Genomic DNA, 23485 nt, shown 5'->3' on the forward strand with positions numbered 1-23485 from the left:
GTCGCCAGACAGCACAAAATGTAAATGCACTTAAATGCTCTCTGGAGCGCCGTAAAATCGTACCAACTCCTGCCCAACGTCTTTTGTCGCTCCTTTCAAAGTATATGTCTTCTTTCAAAACTTGATTGCCCATTGCCTAATGAACAGTGATTGGTGTCCGTTATAATAGTCTCTATAATCCCGTGGCATCTCGCACCTCGTGTAACAAGTTTTTCTCGAAAAGGAAATTAAGTTATGGGGTTACAGTCATAACTGAAACAGGGCCTACCAAAACGGGTTTCACGTGGTCCCCACAGCGCTCCCAAATCACGACAGAGTGTCATTCTCTATGAATTCCCATCGTCCTTTCCCCTCTGGAGAAAAAGTATCTGAATTTTCTCAAATAGTAAATACATGTTTATCAAGCCCACGAGCTCCCGTCACAGTGAGTATTCCGAAAATGAGGCAGTTAGAGACACCAAGAACAGACGCAGGAAATATGGTCCTCAGATTTAACTCTCGATAAAAGAGACACTATGATACAGGGCTAAGAGAGAGTCAGCTAAAAGATGAGATTGGTCCTGTATCGGTTAGCGCTACTGCTGAGAGACCGCTTTACATTCTAGTAACTTCAGATGGCCGGCCGCGGTGGTCTAGCGGTTCTAGGCGCTCAGTCCGGAACCGCGCGACTGCTACGGTCGCAGGTTCGAATCCTGCCTCGGGCATGGATGTGTGTGATGTCCTTAGGTTAGTTAGGTTTAAGTAGTTCTAAGTTCTAGGGGACTGATGACCGCAGATGTTAAGTCCCATAGAAAAAAAAAAAAACTTCAGAAGTTTATGATACTTGTTTACGATTATGAAGTGCGCTACTTCGTTATGAACAGCAAAGGAGGCCCAAAAATATGTCAACAAGAAATTACAGAATGAGACAAAACAAACGAGAATGCCGGTGCGGCATGCGGCGTTAATCTGCCAGGAAGTTTCAAATCAGCTTAAACTCCGCTGCAGAGTAAAAATTATTCTGGAAACAACCGAGGATTTCGCTAAGCCATGTCTCCGCAATATCCTTTCTTCCTGGTGTCCTAGTGCAGTAAAACATGCAGGACAACTTCTGTGTAGTTTTGAAGGCCGGAGGCGAGATACTGGCGGAAGTGAAGCTGTGAGCGCCGGTGGTAAGTAGTGCTTGGATAACTCAGTCGGTGGAACACTTGCCCAGAAAAGACAAAGATCCCAAGTGCGAGTCCTGCTCAGACATACAGATGTAATCTGCAAGCATGATTCAACTTTTAACAACCCAGGAAACCTACAATTAACACTTATTCGCAACAGAAATTACAAAATTATAACTAAGTGTCTGAAATTTGATTTTCCGTTATTTGGTTGGTTTTCCCCTGTAAGTATAAATTGATTGAATCTGGTGCTGACTCACCCTTTCAACGCTGGAATCTATCAGTTCTGGTGTTGTGAGTTCATTGGCTTATTATACTCTGTGTCTTTGGCTGACTCGTGTATATCCGACAGTTTCGGTACCCTCACAAGAAATTAACCAGCATTTAAAGAACCTGGTAATTTTTGTATCCTAAGTTGTCACAAGATCTTGAAATGCCACGATTACCAAAAAATTCTCGCCGTCATCGATCGCCTTACAGTGTGCAATATCGTACCATTCAGTTGAAACCTTGCGTCATGATAAATTTTACACTGCAGCGTGTCAATAGCAAAAATTCGAAGTGGTAGTCATTGCGTTCTGCTCGTCATTTGAAAAATAAAGTACATAGCCCAATGATCCCATCAGACATAGCTTCACGCCATACTATCCGGTTCCTGCTTTCTAAAGGACGTTAAGGGTTAATGAGAATCGAGTAACGACACTTCTTTTTTAACTGAATTTACACGCAGTGAAATGAAGTGAATGTATCGTTCGGGATGAAATCAGTGAAGACACCATGACATGAAATTATACGTGTAAACAATGAGATGTGCTTGCCTGATCAGTTTCCTAATGGTTAAGGCGATTACTTGCAGTTGAAGGAAAGAAAGGTTCGAATCCCGCTCTGACACTTTTTCAATTGTAGGTACTATTCATTATTTGTTTTTTACTTCGTCTATTTGTTACATGCAAATGGGCTTCATTTGACATCGACATTTTGTTCAGAGACACAGTCATTAGCTATCTATATCTACATTAATTACCATACGTTAATTGGAACTGTTAACAGTCCCCTTCCAGATCTTGCGCGATCTGCGCCTTCCACCAGTGACAATATAAATCAACACAGAGAATGCCATAACAGTCTCTCGAAACCATGTCACTGCAACTGCTTTCTTATAACCTTGAGCCTTTGACTGTACATGGGCGAAGACTATAAACTAAATGTTCAGTGGAGGACGGTTTACTGCGCCCCTTGCAAGTTTGTTTTTCAGAGTTGATCAGTTCTTTTGAGAGTTTACTGACAACACGTGTAAACCTTTCAGTTATGTTTAACCTGCTCAGCCACCTAATGGTTGAGAGTTTCCGATCTTACGCTGCATTTAAACTAAATGACGAAGACGTCTCTAGATTACAACCATTCTTTCCGAGGACTGCCAATTTACGTGGCAGCCAGGACGCATACAAAATTTACTTAATATACTCTGAAGACCTAAAATACAAGAATATCGGGGCTTTAACGCTTTGTAATATTTATTATATTAAACTTACAGTTATAAATGATATGTCAAATGAAAGAGCAACTCAAACAGTTTTACCAGGAACCTTATAAATGTTCAATGTGAGCACCATTTGTCACACGACACACATCAAGTCTATAGCCGAGTTCTTCCCAAACGTTGATAAGTGAGTCTTCAGTGATTGTAGCAACAGCTGCTTCAATCCGGTTTCTTAATTCAGGGAGGTCTGCCGGTAGTGGAGACACATACACACGATCCTTGATGAAGGAAAAAATCGCATAGCGTTAGATCGGGAGAACGTGGAGGCCATGCAAAGCAAGACCTGTCATCGGGCCCCTTGCGACCCATCCAGCGCTTGGGTACAGTGAAGTTCAACCAATCGCGTACTTCGCTATTATTTAAAATTTATAAGGTTCTTGATAAAACTGAGTTGCTCTTTCATTTGACATATCATTTAAAACTGTAAGTTTAATATAATAAATACTACAAAGCGTTAAAGCCCAGATATTCATTTACAAACACCTTGTATTACGAACGTTGTCCACACTGAGCTTGAACGCTACGTGGTGGCGTTGTGGACACGTGACGTGGCGCTGTAAGGAAAGTATTTAAGCGGAGCAGAGCGAATAGAGAATCACTCTATCGAAGAAACGGGCCTTAAATACGAAAATTCGCTGCCATAAGCAACTTTGACAAAGGAAGAATTGTGTAGGAGGCCAGTTGCTTAATTGTAACCAACTTGCCTGCGTGGTAGACACCCTGGAACTACACCTGGAGTTATGGTCTGCGGTGTCATTTCGTACGAAAGCGGGAGCACTCTTGTGATTAACCCACTAACCCTGTACGCAAATATGTATGCTCATCTGCGGATTCGAAGTGTTGTGCTGCCACTTACGAACAGCATTCCAGACGGTGTTTTCTAACAAGAGAACACTCGCCCACATATCGTCGTCGTAAGCCAACACAATCTACAGGGTATCGACACGTTACTTTCGCCTGCTCAGTCACCAGATGTGTCTCCAATCGAGCACATATGGGACACCATCGGACGAAAACTCCAGCGTCATCCACAATCAGCCTTTACAGTCCCTTGATTGACCGACCAATTACAAAAGACGTGGAGCTCCATCCCACAAACGGACATCCGGCACCAGTTTATATAGTACTATACATGCACATCTGCATCCTTGCATACAACCTCAATGTGGTTACGCCGTTTATTAATGACCAGCATTTCACATTTGCGATGGAGTATTTCCCGCTTACATCAACCTGTGGCCCTGCAATGTTAGTCAATTAATATGACTCTACATTATTTTTTATTGTTCTGATTTTCTCCCGTAAGTGTATTAAATTTTTGAAAGAGCTATTTACTCTTAAACTTTTGAACTTTATCGCATTTGTTACACTGTTTTTCTTGGATATGCGCTATGTGATACTGTTCAGAGTAATGAACACAGTGCTTATACTAACTTTAGTATACTTATTCCATACTTCCACACGAGTTGTTACATAATGTACTCTTTGCAAATTTTGTAGCTGCTACATCTACATCATACTCCGCAAGCCACTTAGTGGTGTGTGGCGGAGGGTACTTTCGGTATCACTATCTGATCCCTCCAACCCTGTTCCACTCGCGAATAGTGCGTAGAAAGAATGATTGTCAGTAAGCCCTGTACGGGCTCTAATTTCTCAAATTTTCTGTTCGTGGTCAATACGCGAGATGTATGTGGGGGAAAGTAATATGTTGTCTGATCCTCCTGAAAAGTGCTGTTCCGAAATTTCAATAGTAAATCTCTCCGTGATGCACAACGCCTCGTGTAACGTCTGCCAGTGGTGTTTGTTTAGTATCCGCGTAATGCTCTCTCGCCACCTAAACGATCCTGTGACGAAACGCGCCGCTCTTCGTTGGATCTGCTCTATCTCCTCTACCAGTCCTACCTGATAGGGATCCCAGATAGATGAACAATACTCAAGAATTCAGGGAACAAGTGCATTAAAAGCGACTTCTTTCGTGGATGAGTTAAGATTCTTCGCATGAATTTGAGTCTGGTGTCTGCTTTTCACACTGTTTTATATGGTCATTCCACTTAAGGTCGCTCTGGATATTTACGCCTAGATATTTTACGGCAGACGCTGTCTCCAGCTGTTTGTCATCAATAGTATAGCTTTACTGTAGTGGATTTCTTTCTTATGTTACGCAATATGTTACATTTATTTACGTTCAGGGTCAACTACCAGAGTCTGCACCATTCATCAATTCTCTGCAGGTCGTTCTGCAGATTCTTACTATCTTCTGGAGTTGCTACTTTGGTATAGACAACTGAATCATCTACGAATAGCCTTGAAGAGTATCCGACTCTTTCTACTAGATCATTTATATATATTGTAAACAGCAGCGATCCTATCACAGTTTCCTGTGGTGCTCCGAATATTACCTTTACATCTGTCGGTTTAATTCCGTTAAGGCCTACGTGTTCAGTTCTATCTGCAAAAAAGTCTTGAATCCAATCGCAGGTCTGCTCCGATACCCAGTAAGCACGTATTTTTTTCATTAAACGACGGCAATGCGGGACGGTGTCAAATGCCTTACTGAATTCAAGGAAGACGACATCAACCTGAGCGCGTTTACCACTGCGCTGTGATGTCATGGAGGAACAGAGAGGTGAGTCACCCCGGATCTCTGTTTGAGGAATCCGTGTTGATTTTCATAGAGGAGCTATTTATTTTCCAAGAACGTCATAATTCTTGAGCATTAAACACGTTTCATAATTCTACAACAGATTGACGTCAACGATATAGGTCTTTGTGGATCTGTCTTACGGCTTTTCTTAAAAACGGGAATAACTTGCGCTTTTTCCAGTCGTTAGGTGTCTTTCGTTTCTCAACCGATCTACAATAAATTACTGTTAGAAGGGGTGCAAGTTCTTTCGCATAATCTTTATAGAATCTTATAGGCATGTCATCTGGTCCTGAAGCCTCTCCACTACTAAGCGATTGTAGCTGCTATGTGCACTACAGACTATTCGGAAAGCCGGCCGTTGTGACCGAGCGATTCTAGGCGCTTCAGTCCGGAACCGCGCTACTGCTACGGACACAGGTTCGAATCCTGCCCCGGGCATGGATGTATGTATGTCCTTAGGTTTGTTAGGTTTAAGTAGTCCCACGTCTAGGGGACTGATGGCCTCAGATGTTAAGTCCCATAGTGTTCAGAGCCATTTGAACTATTCAAAAAAGACAGAACTTAATGACTTGCAACAAACTTTACACATAATTTCAAACCATTATGAAACGTCTTCTCGCCGACAACTCGTACAAAATTGTGAAAAGAAAACATTTTATCGCTTACTACATTTTCGCTGTTCATGCAGTAAAACTGTCGTACGTTTACATGTATAGTTTCATTGCTGCTAACGGTATTCGCATCGCATTTAGCGGGCAGTATGCGCATATGCTGCTGAATGTACCTACAAAATTATTTCATTTTGTAACACATAGCTCAGGAGATATGCGAGAAGAAGAATATGGACAAAGGAACGGAAGAGGAGTCGATGGACAGGGCGAGGGGGAAGAGGAGTATATACATGAAAGAGGAGTAAACGGACAGAGAAGGAGGGAGGATGAGATGGGCAGGAAGAGGGGGTGTGGCAGATGGACAGTGGGTGGGGAAGTGGAGGAGGTGGACAGAGATGAGGAGGAATAGGGGAAGGAGAAGGAGAAGGAAATGGGGGTAGAAGGGGGCCAAGGAGATGGAACGCTGAAGCTATCTTGCTCTTTGGAGCCTACCTGTACTGAAGAACAGAATAATTTTCTTAGCTTACAGCGTATGCAAGATCATCAGGTCTATGTAGTTATCGAGTGACTGAAAGAATGATATTTGTTTACCAGATTTACAGGATAAATCAGAATTGTGTTCAGAATTATGTTACCTTTCATTTGAGGTGAACTTTCAGACTAGGATTTGTTCATCACATTTATCGCAATTGTTAACTACAGGATTATACAGAATCGTGTTCAAAATTGTTAGCGTTGATATGAGCTGAATATGTGTGTTAACCATATACAGAACATCTACGATGTTTAATTTTAGCATGGCATATTTTTTTCTGTTATACCCGATAGCGAACAAGTTGACATCAGGATATAACTACAAATTACGGCAAATTTCATTTGAATCCACGTAAATACACGTTTAAAGATAAGGAATATATTAACCATTTGAGTGGTAACATAATTTCACATTATGCTGGATAGCCTAACTAAAATTACGACGTAGGTATTATTTAAATTCGGCGTTACTGCAAGTAATGTTAGATCATGCAAAAGGATCTGGATCTATCGAAGCATTGTGTTTATGGGATACACAGTACTACTTCCCTGATTATTCTGGAGTGTGAAGAAGAAATTAATTGTGGCGCTGTGAAGCATAAGAGCCTAAGGAGCACCATTGTCGATTTTGAGATTACAGCAATTACGCATGCTTCTGACATCTGTTTATCTTATGGTGAGCTAGCTTTATCTGTGCTCTGGGTTCACGTCATATATTTGAATATTAAGAAGATGGTGTCTCACTGAAACTTCCTGGCAGATTATAACTATGTGCCGGACCGAGACTCGAACTCGGGACCTTTGTCTTTCGCAGGCAAGTGCTCCACCGACTTTTTTTATTTATTTTTTAATCACATTTTGTTCGCTTTTGTTCGTTTCGTCTGCTCGGGGCGGACGTCATAAGACATCCTTTCAAATTCGTTGATGATCGATTAACTCAGTTTTTTATTACGGAGGGCACGTAACCCTCTGACCGAACACGCTGAGCTACCGTGCCGGCGACTGAGCTACCCAAGCACAACTCGCGCCCCGTCCTCACAGCTTTACTTCTGCCAGTACCTGGTCTCTTACCTTCCAAACTTTGCAGAAGCTCTCCTGCGAACCTTTGGAAGGTAGGAGACGAGGTACTGGCAGAAGTAAAGCTGTCAGGAGAGGGGGTGAGTTGTGCTTGGGTAGCTCAGTCGGTAGAGCACTTGCGTGCGAAAGGCAAATGTCCCGAGTTCAAGTCTCGGTCCGGCACACAGTTTTAATCTGCCAGGAAGTTTAATATCAGCGCACACTCCGCTGTAGAGTGAAAATTTCATTATAGGTGTCTCACTGATTTCTTTGACATTCACTTCCACGTGAGCCCCTCGACGGTGTGCTGTAGGCTCTTATGGTTCTCAGTTACGGCAAAGTTTAACAGAAATTATTGAAAACGATACAGCTAATGACATCCTGACGTATTGAAATCAAACACATACCTGTTGTAGTCTACCTGGGCTGCAAAAGTTTTAACTCTTACCCACACTGGGTAAAAACGGCAACTGTTTACAACGTGCCGCAGTGGTGTGGACGAAGTAGAGACGAACAATTTTATATCGGGAACTTGTGGTCTATCAAGCCGGGAAACAGACTGACATGCAATAGCCATCTGTGCCACAGCGCAAGTGCGCCGCTCACAATTCTGGCTAAAATAGGTCATGAATAACCTCTTGTCCTTGCACTTAAATGTAAGACTGACGTTTGTGTAAACTTTGCCTCAAAATATTGTGAACATTAATAGCATAAAATTAACAATTATATCGTTTAGTTTGTCTGTGCTTCTAACTACGAAACTACTGTGCTTGTAAGGGCTAAGCTTAGATCGAATTGCAAACATAATTAGTTTCTGCCTAACGTCTACCATAATTTTTTGTTTCATTACCCTTACCGAAAAGTTTTAATTAAAACAGCCGACTAAGCCGGTGGCGTAAGAGAACTAGAGGGTATTGGAAAGCTCGCGCGGCACACATACACTGTGGTTTACATGGCTTTTGTAGGCCAATTTAAGGTTATTTCCCGGCTTAGCGGCCCGCAAATCTATATCAAATTGTTCATCTCTGTGTGCATCACTGTGGCACGTTATAAACGGTTATCGTTAACACGTCATATTTAACTACTCGTTTTATTTCGTGTTCTCTTGCCTGTAATATTATTCAGAGTGCATCGTAATTAGTAGTGTAAACTGACAAGGGTGAATGTATACAAGCAACGTACCCGTGACTCGGGTCCGCAAACGAGCCGTTTGCAAGATAACTGCCAATCTGTGGTTACGATAGGCCACTGACTTCAGTATAAAGTATTAACATAATTCCATCAACTCTCCTTTTAACAGCGCTCAAATTCCATACGCCTCTTATGTTTGGGAAATGAGGAACGTGCATGATGGGGCACTGCCATATACTGATCGTGACGTACGACGCCATCTAACGCTCCAGTGTGTTCCAAGATGGACAGGTCGTGCAGGGTCTGTACTTCGACGTAAACGGTCGCTTGATCACACTCATCTGAATTTTTCTCCCTGGGATCATTCCTGAAGTGAAGTATACTGCACTCCCGTGGATACTGTTAAAGAAATGTAGCAGCGAATTGTGCAGTCTTGTCAAGATTTTCGAGATGATCTGGAGTGAGTGGGGTCTTTGAAAGAACTTGTTATGCGCTGCAGAGGTGAGTGCAGCATTGGATTTAAATTCGAGGAGTACTCCACGTACGGGCGGACAGTAGATTGCGACATGTAACTTGCTGAAGTACTATTGAACGACTTGTGTTAAAAGTAATGAGTCCGATTTTTCATCTACCAGAGCTTTCAGTAATTTTTAAACAACAGTATTGTCCCCTTTAAAGTAGTTTCCTTCGGCAGCTATACACCAGCAGAGTACTTGTTCCCCGACTTGGTTGTAGCGCGGAAAGGCTTCAATTGGTTGGGACTTGAACATTTTGGTCACATTCTTCGGATTGTTCTCCAGAGCCCTAAAATGACGCCCTTTTAAGTCATTTTTTTTTCAATTTCGGGAAAAGAAAAAAGTCACAAGAGTTCGGATCAGGTAAAAAGGGGGGCTGTGGAAGAACAGGAAGGCCTTTTGAGGTGAAAAATTCCATGATGGAGGTTTCCATGTGGCATGGCGAATCGTCCTGATGGACATCTATTTATCTGCAATGTCCGATCGCACTCTATTCGCCCTTTTCTAAAGCCTTTCAAAGATATCTGTATAGAGCACTCTGTTGAAGCCTGTCCTGGATGAATCTCACAAGAGCACGGCCACGTCCAGCGTTTTCGTCAGGTTCTTCTGCACCGTGTTCTCGGCCTTCCAAAAATGATCTGTGCCAACGAAAAACTTGTGCTCTGGATAAGGAATGTTCCCCATAGCCCTGTTTCAAGTATTAAACAGTCACGCTCGTGGGTTCTCCAAGCTTAATGCAAAACTTGATGACCGAACTTGCTCTAAATTCCGCTGTTCTATTTTCAGAACACACAACAAAAACACAACTTCACTGATGGTCCTCTCAAAAATATGGCTGTACGGAGCTTAAACTCTGGCTGAGCATCTGGAAGGGATGAGTACACCGGTCTACACAAGCAAATCAACACAGCGTTGGTAGATCGTTCACTCGCAGTGTTGTTAGTCTCATGACGTTTCTGACACACCTCGTATTTGTGAACATTCACAGATAGCTGTCTAACCGATTTCCCTTATATTCAATTCCACATGAGCCCGACGATAGTGTGCTTCAGGCCTTTATGCTTCTTAGCACATCTACTGTGTTGCAGTGAAAGATATGGCAAATCTTAACAGAAACGCTTGAAGCAGTACAGATAACGACATTCTGAAGCGTTTAAACCAAGTACATATAGGCTACATTGTCTGATTTTATTCACTTGAGCTGCGTAAGTTTCAACTTGTATTGTGTATACAGCGAGTAAACGAGAACTGTTTACAACATACCGCAGTGTTTTGGATGGAGTAGAGACGGACAATTTGATATAGGACACTTGTGGGGTATCAAGCCGGGAAACAGCCTCACATCGACCTACGAAAGCCACCTAAACTACAACGCAAGCACGCTGCTCGAGATGTTGGCTAAATCGTCTTTGAATATTACAACATACAAGATTAACGTCTGTGTAAATTTTACTTCAAAATATTGTGAGGATTAAAAGCAACGGACTCTAATGACCTCGTTGTCGACGGGACGTTAAACACTAACCTCCTCCATTTCAAGCATAAGATTAAAAATTTTCTATCACTGTAATTCTTTTAATACAGAACATCTGTGAAATCTGAGCTCAATTAAACGGAATAGGTTCACATCTCAAGCAAATTTGTACTAGCGAGGGCAATAATTCATACCAAAGTTGGTGATGGACCGTGAAAGCACTTTCGAAATTATCTCACAAACGCCTCCTTTTCGGATCAATGATTAATGGAATGTGTTTGTTCCTGTTAACATATGCTTTCACCCGTGCCGGTGTCGGCTATTAATTACGGCACTCTCTGGATGCTCATTTCTTATGCGCCTCGACACTATGAATCACTCGCATTTCATACCGCGTCAGACATTGGGGCAGTATAATATACGCCATCTTGGTCCTTATATAAGTCACGCTACAAATTATATCAGCTACATGGAATCATTTTATTACTAATGCATATGTGATAGTTCATCCATGCCACTGGTACCTTCGCTGATGTATTAAAGTAATAAACAGCATATAGCATTGATATACAGTCTAACATGTTGCCGGTGGAGAGCAGTATTCATTACAAAACAGGATGACAATTTACGACATGTTAGTTACAAAATCAGTGACTGATAGGCTATAAGTACACAGGGAAGGCGTGTCAAGAAAAAGAACCAAATCTTTGACAAAGTCCTACTTTTCATCCTTAGGCTAGTAACGACTGGTTAATTAATCTTCACATTAGCTTAAACACAAGTAACAGACATTAAAATTCATATTACAGAACGACATAAAATACTAAGGCTGATAGATGTTTAACAGCTTGTAAGATGAGTAATAATATACTCTGTTTACGACAAATAACCCCAAAACATATTTAGGAAAATCCGGAACACCATGTAGACCACTTGTATGACTGGTTGTTTCACTATTTATAGACCGCACAAAGCATGAACCAATTATAGAAGCTGAGCTGCTAGGAAGAAAACGCTTTTGTTCTCAAGCTGGCGTTTCCTAGCAACGCAAGACGCCGCGTTTAGATACACTGTTATTCGTACAAGTTTTATAAGTCGCAAATGAAGAATCCATTGAATCAACGTTAATTAAGGAGATTGCACATTATGCTAAATATATTTCCTTTCTTTAGAACTACGCATAAATACTTCTCTGAGAAAATTATGACTTTTTCACTTTGTTTCGGTGGCGCATACCTGTGTTGAGGGCACGTTGTAACGCGACCTTCCTGTGTTGACTACACTACGCACTATTTATCCAATACAAAAATTGCACAGCAAGCTCTTAAACTGATAGACACCCACGTATTGCCGGCCGTTGTGGCCGAGCGGATCTAGGCGCTACAGTCTGGAGCCGCGCGACCGCTACGGTCACAGGTTCGAATCCTGCCTCGGTCATGGATGTGTGTGATGTCTTCAGGTTACTTAGGTTTAAATAGTTCTACGTTCTAGGGGATTGATGGCCTCAGAAGTTAAGTCCCATAGTGATCATAGCCATTTGAACGAACTCATGTATTATTTTTATAAATGATTTCTTTTTAGAACCTACAAATTGGTTCACGCTTTCAGTTAACAGCATTGCCAGTTTCCTCTTTCTATAAATGTGAACTTACTGACTAGTCTCCCCACATGAAGGTACTGGGATGAAGATTTTCTCCATCTCTCTCTCTCTCTCTCTCTCTCTCTCTCTCTCTCTCTCTCTGTGTGTGTGTGTGTGTGTGTGTGTGTGTGTGTCACTCACTCACACGATATAAAAATCACATTGAGGGGACCCCAGAAATAACGACGTGCTAAATCCACAAATATTACTCGACGACTGTTCAAGTATTTCTTGGAGTAAGAAGTGTAGAAGCTCAATAAATTCAGTTAATGATGTTCGTGACTTAGGTACACCCAGAAAAAGCACAGTTATTTCATGGAAACTGTAGCAAAGGTTTCGTTGGATAGACGGTACCTACCAAAGCAGTCTGTATGCATAAAAGACTGGGGACAGCCCAACCGTATGTTAAGAGCAAACTTTCTGCTCGTACCCAGATAGCCTCATGTAGTGAAAGTTCCGCAGATACCTACCAGAGAGGAAGTTGCTGATTGCAACTTCCTCCCCGAGCAACTATTATTTTCGCTCTTTTACTGAGAGGAACTACTCCTACAAGACATGTATGTAACACAAACTCTATTGTTTCCACCTGTTACTACATTCACAACTTACGATAAGGTAATATACACTAGATCACTGAAGATTACCGATAATTTGAGTAAAACAGTTAAACTGTCAGAAGTCTTTCCGTGAGATGTTCTGTGTCCAACACGTGTTATATTCTAAGTGATTCATGGAGCATATTTTTAGTAAAGCAATACACAGAGGTAACAACGAACATCTACTCAGAAATATAAAGGTTGTTCTTTACTACACCTCATCGCTGCTTGGCAACCTGAAATTACAATGAATCAAAAACCAAAATTCGGAACTAAAAATGTGACACCAAATACATTAATTTCCTTACATGTTTCTTTTTCTGGGACAATAATAATCAGTGTTACAAGATAATACGTTCCACATTTTATGGTAAGCAAGAATCCGATGTAGATAAATAATCTCACTGTTAGGCTGTAGCCTGAAATACAGGTTTCCGGGCTTTCCATGACAACATAACATCTTGTACTGTGTGCGTTAGCCGGTGGAAATATTACTGTGATTTCTGTAGCAGAGTTTCTGTGGCCAAACAGAGTCATTGGAATTGGAAGCAGATGCAAAACAGGATATAAAGTTGGCATAATATCCCATCTGCCCACAAGGTTAAGACGTCCCCTGATTTTCCCCCTTTACGCAGATAAATTACAATCCAGTGAATTTCAGAAGAATACACATGCAAACATCGTGTTGTGCAGATGTAGGTGGCACAGAACTGTTGTTGAGAACGAATGATTTAATTGTATAGTGTCTTACACAGTCAAGTGGTGTAGAAATTTTCGCCTTCTGAGTCTATAGTTTTTATAATCACCAAAATAATTTGTTAACCAGGCAACACTGGAAATAAATCACTGAAAAAGATGAAATAATCAACGTAAAAGTGGTTACAACCGTTTTCGAATCTGTGAAACGGTACTACGTGATTCTTAGTAAAACGCAAGTCGTGTTGCTGAAATGCAAATTTGGAGAGGAGGAAGGGGTCAGAGATTAAACTGTGATCGCAACCTGTTCGTGATTCGTGTAAACTCAGACCTACTTGAAGTCATGATCCAAGCTGATGACATGTTAGGATACTGGGGCGGAAAAGGAGGTTCATACATACGTCTTCAGTGTGTAAAACAGTATGAAATTACAAAAAGGGTGACCTGTTTACGAGAACGACTGTTGTTGATAAAGTATTTGAAATTGAACATTGTCGCGATGATACTCTCACTTCACAAGCCAAGTTTGTGATGTCCGCTCTAAACGAGCAGGTGACAGGAAGGGATAGTGCTATTCTGTTCAGCAAGTAGTGGTCAAGCGGTTCTAGGCGCTTCAGTCTGGAACCGCGAGACTGCTGCCGTCGCAGGTTCGAATCCTGCCTCGGGCATGGATGTGTGTGACGTCCTCAGGTTAGTTAGGTTTAAGTAGTTTTACGTCCTAGGGGACTGATGACCTCAGATGTTAAGTCCCATAGTGCTCAGAGCCATTTGAACCAGCGAGTAGCGCATCAGGTTCCACTGAGGACCTGTACCAAGTTCCTCCACTTTAATCATTGTTGTGCTGTGGAGTCCAGTGAATAACTAGTTCACTTTGATGGATCTGTAGCTGCGACTTACCATACGTCTGTGAAACTATTTACTGTGTTTTGTAAGGAACGATTCAGTCATATTGCACTGTCTTCCGGGAAAAATACGTTACAGAAGCAAAGACAACAGGCTGAGATGCGATTTCTAAACACCGCTTTCGCCCTCACTTTCCGTGATACACTGGAAATAACATGAGTGCAATGAGACACAGTAAATTCTCTTCAGTCACTGAAGTATGATTTGCTTTCCTTTTTGATCAGTCTGATTGGGCAAGAATACTGTTTGTAAGCACATAACATAGCAGTGCAGAAAGTTTCTGAATGTAAGACATGATGTTACTGAGTCACATGATGTTCAAAGACCCTAAATCTTTCATTATCTTTATAACTGATGAGAATCCTTTCGTGCTAGTGGATTACAACTTTCCACTAAGGTTTATACATTTACGATCTGGAGGCAGGTTGAGCTACATTTCTATTAATTTTGACGGATATCCTACATCTACATCTATACTCAATAAGCTGTACACTAAGAACCACCAGCCTCTCACAGGGCTAGCACTGGGGCTTAAAAAGAAGGGTAGCTCACCACCTGCAAGTAGCCAAAATATCGTTCACACAAATTTTGGGCATGTAACCGGTCGTCTTTTAATTCATCGCACGACATGACCTGCCAATCAATTTCAGGTGAGACACCGAAGACTTGCCCGTATCCGCAATATACACACTGAAGTGCCAAAGAAACTGGTGTAGGCATGCTAATTCAAATACAGAAATATGTAAACAGACAGAATACGGCGCTGTGGTCGGCAATGCCTATGTAAGACAGCAAGTGTCTAACGTGAACTAGTCGTTGGATATCATCTAAGTAACAAATCGAGAAGCAGCGTTTCAACCCTTCTAAGCTAGCCATGTCGACTGTTGGTGACGTGATTGTGAAGTGGAAACGAGAAGGAAGTGTTGTGGTTGGCAGGAGAGCCAACCCGTATAACTAAAGGAGGACGAAATGCACGCGTTTTAGCTCACGCACGCTGGCGTGAGGTCTGGAACATGACAAGGGAACTAGAATTGAGAAAAACGGACGTAGATGGTGGAATATTTAACTTTAATCTATTCGTGGAGAACGTCGCTCATTATGTTACATGATTCTCAATATCAATAGTACGGATACTGGTGCCTTGATAGGTCGTAGCAAATAATGTAGCTGAAGGCTATGATAACTATCGTCTCGGCAAGGGAGAGCGTAGAAGTCGGTGAACCATCGCTAGCAAAGTCGGCTGTACAACTGGGGCGAGTGCTAGGGAGTCTCTCTAGACCTGCCGTGTGGCGGCGCTCGGTCTGCAATCACTGATAGTGGCGACACGCGGGTCCGACGGATACTACCGGACCGCGGCCGATTTAAAGGCTACCACCTAGCAAGTGTGGTGTCTGGCGGTGACACCACAAGAACAACCACAGCCAAATCAAGATCAGGTAGACCTGATACCCTGACAGACAGGCACTCTACTGCATTATGTGCTCCATACATTAGGCGAACAGTTCGAACACGATGATAGTTTGTAGGAGCATGACAAAGCACCATGTCGAAAAGCAGCATTTCTGAGGAAAAGGTATGTGAGCAATAACCTTCCTGAAATGGACTTTCGTGCTCAGAGCCCCCACCTGAACCCGTAGGAATGCCTTTATAATTGGTCAGAACCACTGCTTCGCTCTAGACCATAACGTTCAGCATCACAACCTTCTATGGCTTTTACTTTTGAGGAAGAATGTCTTGCCATTCATCCACAGACGTTGAGACACGTTATTGAAAGTGTACCCAACAGGGTTCAAACTGTAGAGGGAGGAACACGTACGCTAATAGGTGTCAGGATACTTTTGATCAAATAGGGTATATGTGTTGCTGGACATACGTGTTACTGAAGTAGGCACCTTAATTTGAAATGGTGGACTGGCATGTTTCTCTCTATCGCAGTGTCTCAGATGAAATATTGTGAGTAATATTCCAGGGCATTAAACAGCTACTTTTCCCTTGGCCATCAGGCTTTAACTGGAACTAGAATTATCCATACCTACACATTCCCAATAGGGGTTCATCCCCTCACTACCAGCCTGCTAGGACATTTGCCTGAAGAGAAACTCAGCTCTTTAATGACTTGGTTTCAAACAGACAGCTTCCCATCCTCTAAGCATACCGACATTTTATTTATGTTGATCCACATTTCTTCATCTCAGCACCCACATTACATAGCACTGTCATTCAGAGACAAAGTCGGCTATTGACAGAGTGTTCGTATTCTTGCACACGAGAAAATACCTAGTGTTGGTCTCACTTAAATTCTAACGAAATATCTACAAATAGATATTGTCTTTCATACTATACATACTACTATTTACACTGGCTGACAAAGGAATTGGAGGAACCCAAGAGGGGAGGAGGAAGCGAAATGAAAGTTCAACGGTTGAGGAAATGAGTGATGTTACTTCAGTGACTGTAAATTCGAGTCACATTTAGCAAGAACTTGGCTGCATGACCCCACTTATTAGCAAAATGTTGTACCCTTTCTGGGCAGGATGCATACACCTATTCGGTTAGGACGTGTGTCACAAATCCATCGTATACTCTACTGAGGCAAGCTCGCCCACAAGTTTTGTAGCTGATCCTTGATATCCGGAATGCTGCTAATGGGATGACGTTGACCTCTGAGCTGCCCCCACAAATGTTCTATCAGAGACAGGAGTGCTGGCCATGGGGGTACCTAGACACCTCACAGTCAATTGATAGAGTCACGCACTATTTGTAGGAAGGAGTTGTTCTGTTGAAAAATGGCACAAAGTCATGTTCACACTACACGAGAGGCAACACATGAGGACGCTGGATGTCCATGACGTATCGTTGTGCCGTTATAGTTCCCTCAGTAACTACCAGCCATGGCCTGAAGTCATACGCAATGGTTCCCCACACCTAGACGTTAGGAGTAACACCGCTGTGACTCTCCAAAACAATGGAAGAGGGGTACCGCCTCCAAGGTCGCCGCTGACGATGGTCTTCTGGGATAATGCAGAACAGCAACAGATCCCTGAACACAAAATGACCAATTTCATCAGCAGTTCATGCTTTGAGGTCACGGTATCATTCCAAACACAGCCGTTTATTTTGTGTTGTTAATGGCAACCTATGCATGGGACATAAATGTTGTAGACTGGCTGCTGCTAGTCTCCTACCAATGGTGCAGGATGACACAGAATGTTACAGACGTCTATTTATTCTCGGATGCCAGAAGAATACCTTGACGGCGTTACGACATGCATGGTGCACGAAACGGCGAAGTTTCCTTATGGTGGTCAGACGTTATCGACAGGAATGTTGACGACGAATAAGCCTTCCCTCGTGTTCCATGGAGTCTACTATCAGGCCTCTGTCAGATCTGGATGCATCAGAAATCTTGATATTGAGCGATTCGACTAGCCTTTAAAACTCTGTCAGGCACTCATAATGTTTCCTCACACGCGTACATTCCTATCCATCATAGTGGCCACTAAGCATTTGATGCTGTTCACACTCTTCATATACCGTACCACGGCTGGTAACAATACTAAATTCAAACAATACTCATGTGCTTTGCTGGTCTTTCTACCTGTCACAGAGAATTGCAGGATTTACACAGACGCTAAGGTGCGTTTGAGTGTGAAGACATCCAAACATGTCTAAAGGATGCTTAACATTTTTGTCAGGCAGAGTATATTTAATTTAAATCTTTAACAAAAGGATCCAAAATAAATCAGTGAAATATACTTAAAAGAATACTTTTTCAGATAGACATTACAAAAATTGAAATATTTTCACAGGTGACAGTGTTGGTTATTTTCGTAGCACTGGCGCATATACTGAGATGTTGCAAAGTAAAGCTATATAAATAAAAATATAAATGTTTGTTTGTTCAAAACGTTCATCTATGAAAATTCTTGACCAATTGTTTTCGAATTTTGACACAACGTTGAATTCTAATACAGGTGTGCTTTTAGGTACCTAATTCTCTACAATATATGTAACCAATAAACTCAAAACGCATCTTTCAAATTTTTACACACTACAGTAATTAACGTTTAGACACAAATTGAATTTATATTTTTTAATATATAAATAAAATATACAATAGTGAAACGTTGTTAGCAAGCAGGAAATTTGTATTTATAGCTTATTGGTTTATGATTAGAATACTACCACAGAATCTGAATTTGCAATAAACAATGTTCAGTGTAAAGGGAAGAAAGAAGAGAAGATAGAAGGGCGGGTGAAAATGGACACAGGAAACGGATGGAAGTAGATAGACGGAGAGATGGGGCAGGAGGAGATGGAGTGAGAGGGGGGAGAAGAAGATGAAAAAGGGAGGATGTGATGGACTGAGAGAGGAGGGAGGGGACATGGGGCAACAAGAGATGGAGAGAAAGGAGGAGGAGAAGATGGACAGAGAGTGGAGGAGGAGGTGATGGACAGAGAGAGGAGCAGGAAATGATGGTCACAAAGAGGGGAGGAGTAGGAGATGGGCAAGGAATGGGGGAGGGCGAGATGGAAAGAGCAGAGAGGAAAGGTGACTAGGACACATATCCAGTTCCCACACATATTAGAAATGTATGCTTTCTCTTTTCTTTCTTTTCCATTCAAGCAGATTGAGTCACAGCAAAGCGTGGGTGGATACAGCTAGTTATATAATAAGATGAGAAAGAAGAGATTATACGCTCCCATAGTCATAAGAGATTAACGAAAGTGGATTGCAGATCACTCCTTGAATCCTGTGGAAAAGGATGTCCTCAGTTTCTCCCGGTAACAGGAAATGGTTGTTGTCCTCCCGGTGACAGCGGTACGCAGACGCCACGGTGGAGAGACAGCAGACGGATGCGGTGCCGTCCCTTAGGTGAGGGGCGGTAGAAACGGCCCGGCACCTGCTGTGCCACATACAACTGTGCAGTGACAGCGAGACGGACAGCCGTGGCGGGGCTTAGGCGAGAAAAATGTGTGCGTGCTGCTCGCCAGCGGACGGGCTGAGGCAGCTGCCGTTGAGGAGGGCCGCCGCCCTACACTCCCGTCACGAGCCGAGACAGCTCTCTTCTCTTCTCTTCTCGGCACGGCGCAGCTGGCGGCGATCCCACCAATCAAGCCGCAGCACGGCGAGCTGCACCCTTTGGTGGTCGCATACGTTAGCTGAATGAGCTCCGGGACAGTTGTCGCTTACAGCTGACTACTAATGTACTACAAATGTACACAGCCTGGTTACAATATAGTACACTCCAGGCGCTATTGCTGCATCATTCCTCCAGTAATCACAACACCAAAGTTCTCTCGTCAGACATTGCATTCCTACAAAAAATCACACTAAAGACAACCAATCCTCACATTCTACAACATTATTTCTTCCACACTATACCAGAAACATCTAAGCATACTGTTTAAAACTCACAACTTTGGAACTACTTGTTACTTAACATGAGAAAACAAGACAACTTTACTTCTCAGTTTTTATCGACAATCTCTGCCACTTATTGTAGCGACACAGACCTCTACAAACGCTCATATCCTTAAGTGTGCGGCTTGCGACAGTCAGTTAGTGCAGCACTTCGTCACCACGCCCATCTCGCTAGACCAGCAGGACCAGTCCGTCAATAACCAAAGATATTATCAAAACTCGATACACTTCAGCAGCACTGGAGCAACCGGAGTACGTGACACCTTGGTTGTCTGCTCACAGACATTCCTGCGCTGGCGAGTATAAATGCTGGCCTTCCAGTTGACAAGTGCCCAACGGCCTTTCCGTAGTGGCAACACTGGTTCCCATCAGATCACCGAAGTTAAGAGCTGTTGGGCTTGGCTGGCATTTGAATGGGTGACGATTCTGGTCTGCTTAGCACTGTTGGTAAGCAGGGTGCAGACTGCCCTTGTGAGGGCAGTTAAGGATCTACTTGACTGAAAAGTAGGCGGATCCAGTCATGAATACTGGCAACGGCCGCGAGAGCAGTGCGCTGACTGCATGCCCCTCGCTATCTGCATCCAGTGGCGCCTGTTAGCGGAGGAATACAAGGTGGGCGGTCGGTACCGTTGAGCCTTTCGAGACCTGTTCATATGGAGTTTTAGCTAGCAAATGGCATCGAATCCGCAACCGCTGTCGTCCTTCACCCGCCATTCAGTGGAGTAGCTATCTCCATTTGCAGTCCTATAGGACCACTTGCTTGAAGGTCAAACTACAGGATTGAGAGAATGAGGGTCGAACAACCGAGCCCGCCCCCTTCTCCCCCAGCCACTGATCCACAGGACATCTGGCGATGCCAGATGCCACGAGCCAGAAAAGAGGTTAGGGTTTGTACCCAGATGTTTCTGCTGCCGACACACGCCATAGGGCAGGCCACCTGCCCAGTTTGCTAACCACCTTCGAACGACGATGCTCAACCTCACGTGGATAGTGGGACAACAGCTGATGAATACATGAGAATTATCTGTATCTATCTACCGGTTTTGGTGATGCAATCCATCGTCATCATGCCCTGCGCACAGAAAATATGATAAAAGCATTAGTTATCCTAGAAAAAAAGAGAACAATGTCAAAGTTAATTTTTACAGATTAAAATTATGTTAACAGTAAACAGAACAAACCACTTACACCGATTCACGTTACCAGGGAGATCATGAAACCATAAAATAACCGCTATTAATTCTGTGTTAAACCCCAAACAGCTACAACAGGTGCGTTGCTCAGTAAGAGCAGTCAATCGTATATGTTGAATCAGTCGCAAATATTTAGTGAAATGTGAACACTCAGACTAATTCTATCTCACAGTAGACGCACTCAGTGTAACAGTTATACGTTCATTCAAAGTTAGACTGCCTGCTTACTAAGATCCAACCATCGCATCTAGAATAGGTACATATATGAGTAAAATGAAAATTCTTAAATGGACAGTAAACATAAAAACGACAACCTTAAAAATGCGTAGGATACTCTAAAGTAATTGTAAACACAACCTCTCCAGCTCATGACAAATACATAATAAATCTATGCACACAATGTAGTCATGCATAGGGTAAATTATTAAGAATAAGTAACAAGTCATGAGAAGTAAGGAATAACGTATGGACAGAACTCCAGTGAACGTACAGCACAACCAACAGGAACAAAACTAATCCACAAAAGTCTCTTATGATACCATCGGTCGTAGGGTGGCCAATACATATACCCACATACAACGCATGGCAAATAAGAAAACTATATTAGAACCTGCGTGTTAGACGAAATAGGACACCACTAGCAGCCAGATGATACATACTTGACAGGAAACCTGTAGATAGCCATCTGAAATGCGGTAGGGAGCTGGCATCGAGTGGAAAGGTACTGAGCCGTAATGAATTTATTAACTTTTCTAAAAACACTAATGAATTTATTTTTAAAAGGCAAAAATCCAAGAATAACATTGACCGAAAAGAATAAATTTCAATAACCAACTGATGATAAACGCCTCAAAAGCGCAACAGTAAAAAATCATTTCCTTTTGTGTACAGATTATTAAATGCAGAAAGAACATACATTTACATTACAGACAGTGAAACATTTGACCAAATGATTATGTCACAAATATCAACCATTGGCCTTCGAAGAAGGCAAAATTACTGACAAAAGAGGTTCAAATTTATGATGACAGAGGTCGTGGCAGAGGTGACGACAGTAGGAATAATTCCTACTTCTCTACTAACATAGGACGGCCGTTGCCGTTACCACAGTACTAGAAACCGTCATTAAAATTTTCAGTCATAGTACTCAGGCATCTCTGGCGAGATCACAGTTAGCAAGAGATAACATCACGTATCCTGTAAAACAGAGAGAACATGTTAATTACTCAGTAAAAAAATTAACGTACTACTAATGCAGAAATTCTTTAGTGTTGTTTGTAGATGCATAGAATTTAGTAAGCAGCTCGAGCTCGTGATACTAGCCAACTGGTAACTATAGACATGCCTCCGAAATAAGATAGCTAGATTCAACCATTTTCACTGACTATCAAATACGAGGGCTGTTCAATAAAGAATGATTTTATGTATATATATATTGACAATGTACCTTTACTCATCCTCATAATTTTGATGGTTCTTCTCAAAGTAGTCTCCCATGAATGCGATGCACTGGTCGCAGCGTTTCTGCCAATCTTCAAATACATGCTGAAAACCATTTTTTGAGAAGTCCTTCAAAATAGCCTCCGCAGTCTTCACCGCTGCTTCTGATGATTGATAATGCCTTCCACGAAAGCATTTCTTCATGTTACGGAATAGAAAAAAGTCACATTGTGGGTAAATCCGGACTATAGGGAGGGTGAGGGATGGACTTCACGTTGATTTTTGCAAGATATTCAGCAACAACATTGGCAGTATGCGGCCGCGCATTATTGTGGCGCAGCATCCAGCCTGCTTCATGGAAATGTGGTCTTCTGCGCCTGATATGACTTGCAATGTTTTCAGGACATCCCTGCATTATTTCACAGTTGCTGATGTGTGTGCAGGTATAAACTGCTGATAAACCATTCCATGAATATCAGAGAATTAAATGACCATAACTTTCCCAGCAGAAGCAACCACTTTTACTTTTTTGGGGATTGGTGACGAAGGAATTTTCTACACTGCGCTTTGCTGTTTGCTCTCAGGATCAAAATGATGAAGCCAAGTTTCATCAGCAGTGATTACATTTGAAAGACTCTCCGGATCTTCTGTTAACTTTAACTGCATGCAGACCTGCACGCAAATCTTCTTTTGTTAGGGAATTAACAGTCTTGGAACCCATCGCGAATAAACACGTGTCATATGTAATTTTTCTGTCACCAACGTGTGGGTGGCACCCAATGAAACGTTCACTATTTCAGAAAGTGATCTTAAGGTAATCCGTCGTTCCTCTCCCATAATGACAGCAGCAGTGTTGATGTTTTCTTCGGTGAGAGCAGTAATTGGAGCACCGGGTCCCCTTTCCTTGGAAATTTATTGTCTTCCATCCTTAAACATTTTA

This window comes from Schistocerca gregaria, chromosome 4, assembly GCF_023897955.1.
Source record: "Schistocerca gregaria isolate iqSchGreg1 chromosome 4, iqSchGreg1.2, whole genome shotgun sequence".
NCBI classification, from domain to species: Eukaryota; Metazoa; Arthropoda; class Insecta; order Orthoptera; family Acrididae; genus Schistocerca; species Schistocerca gregaria.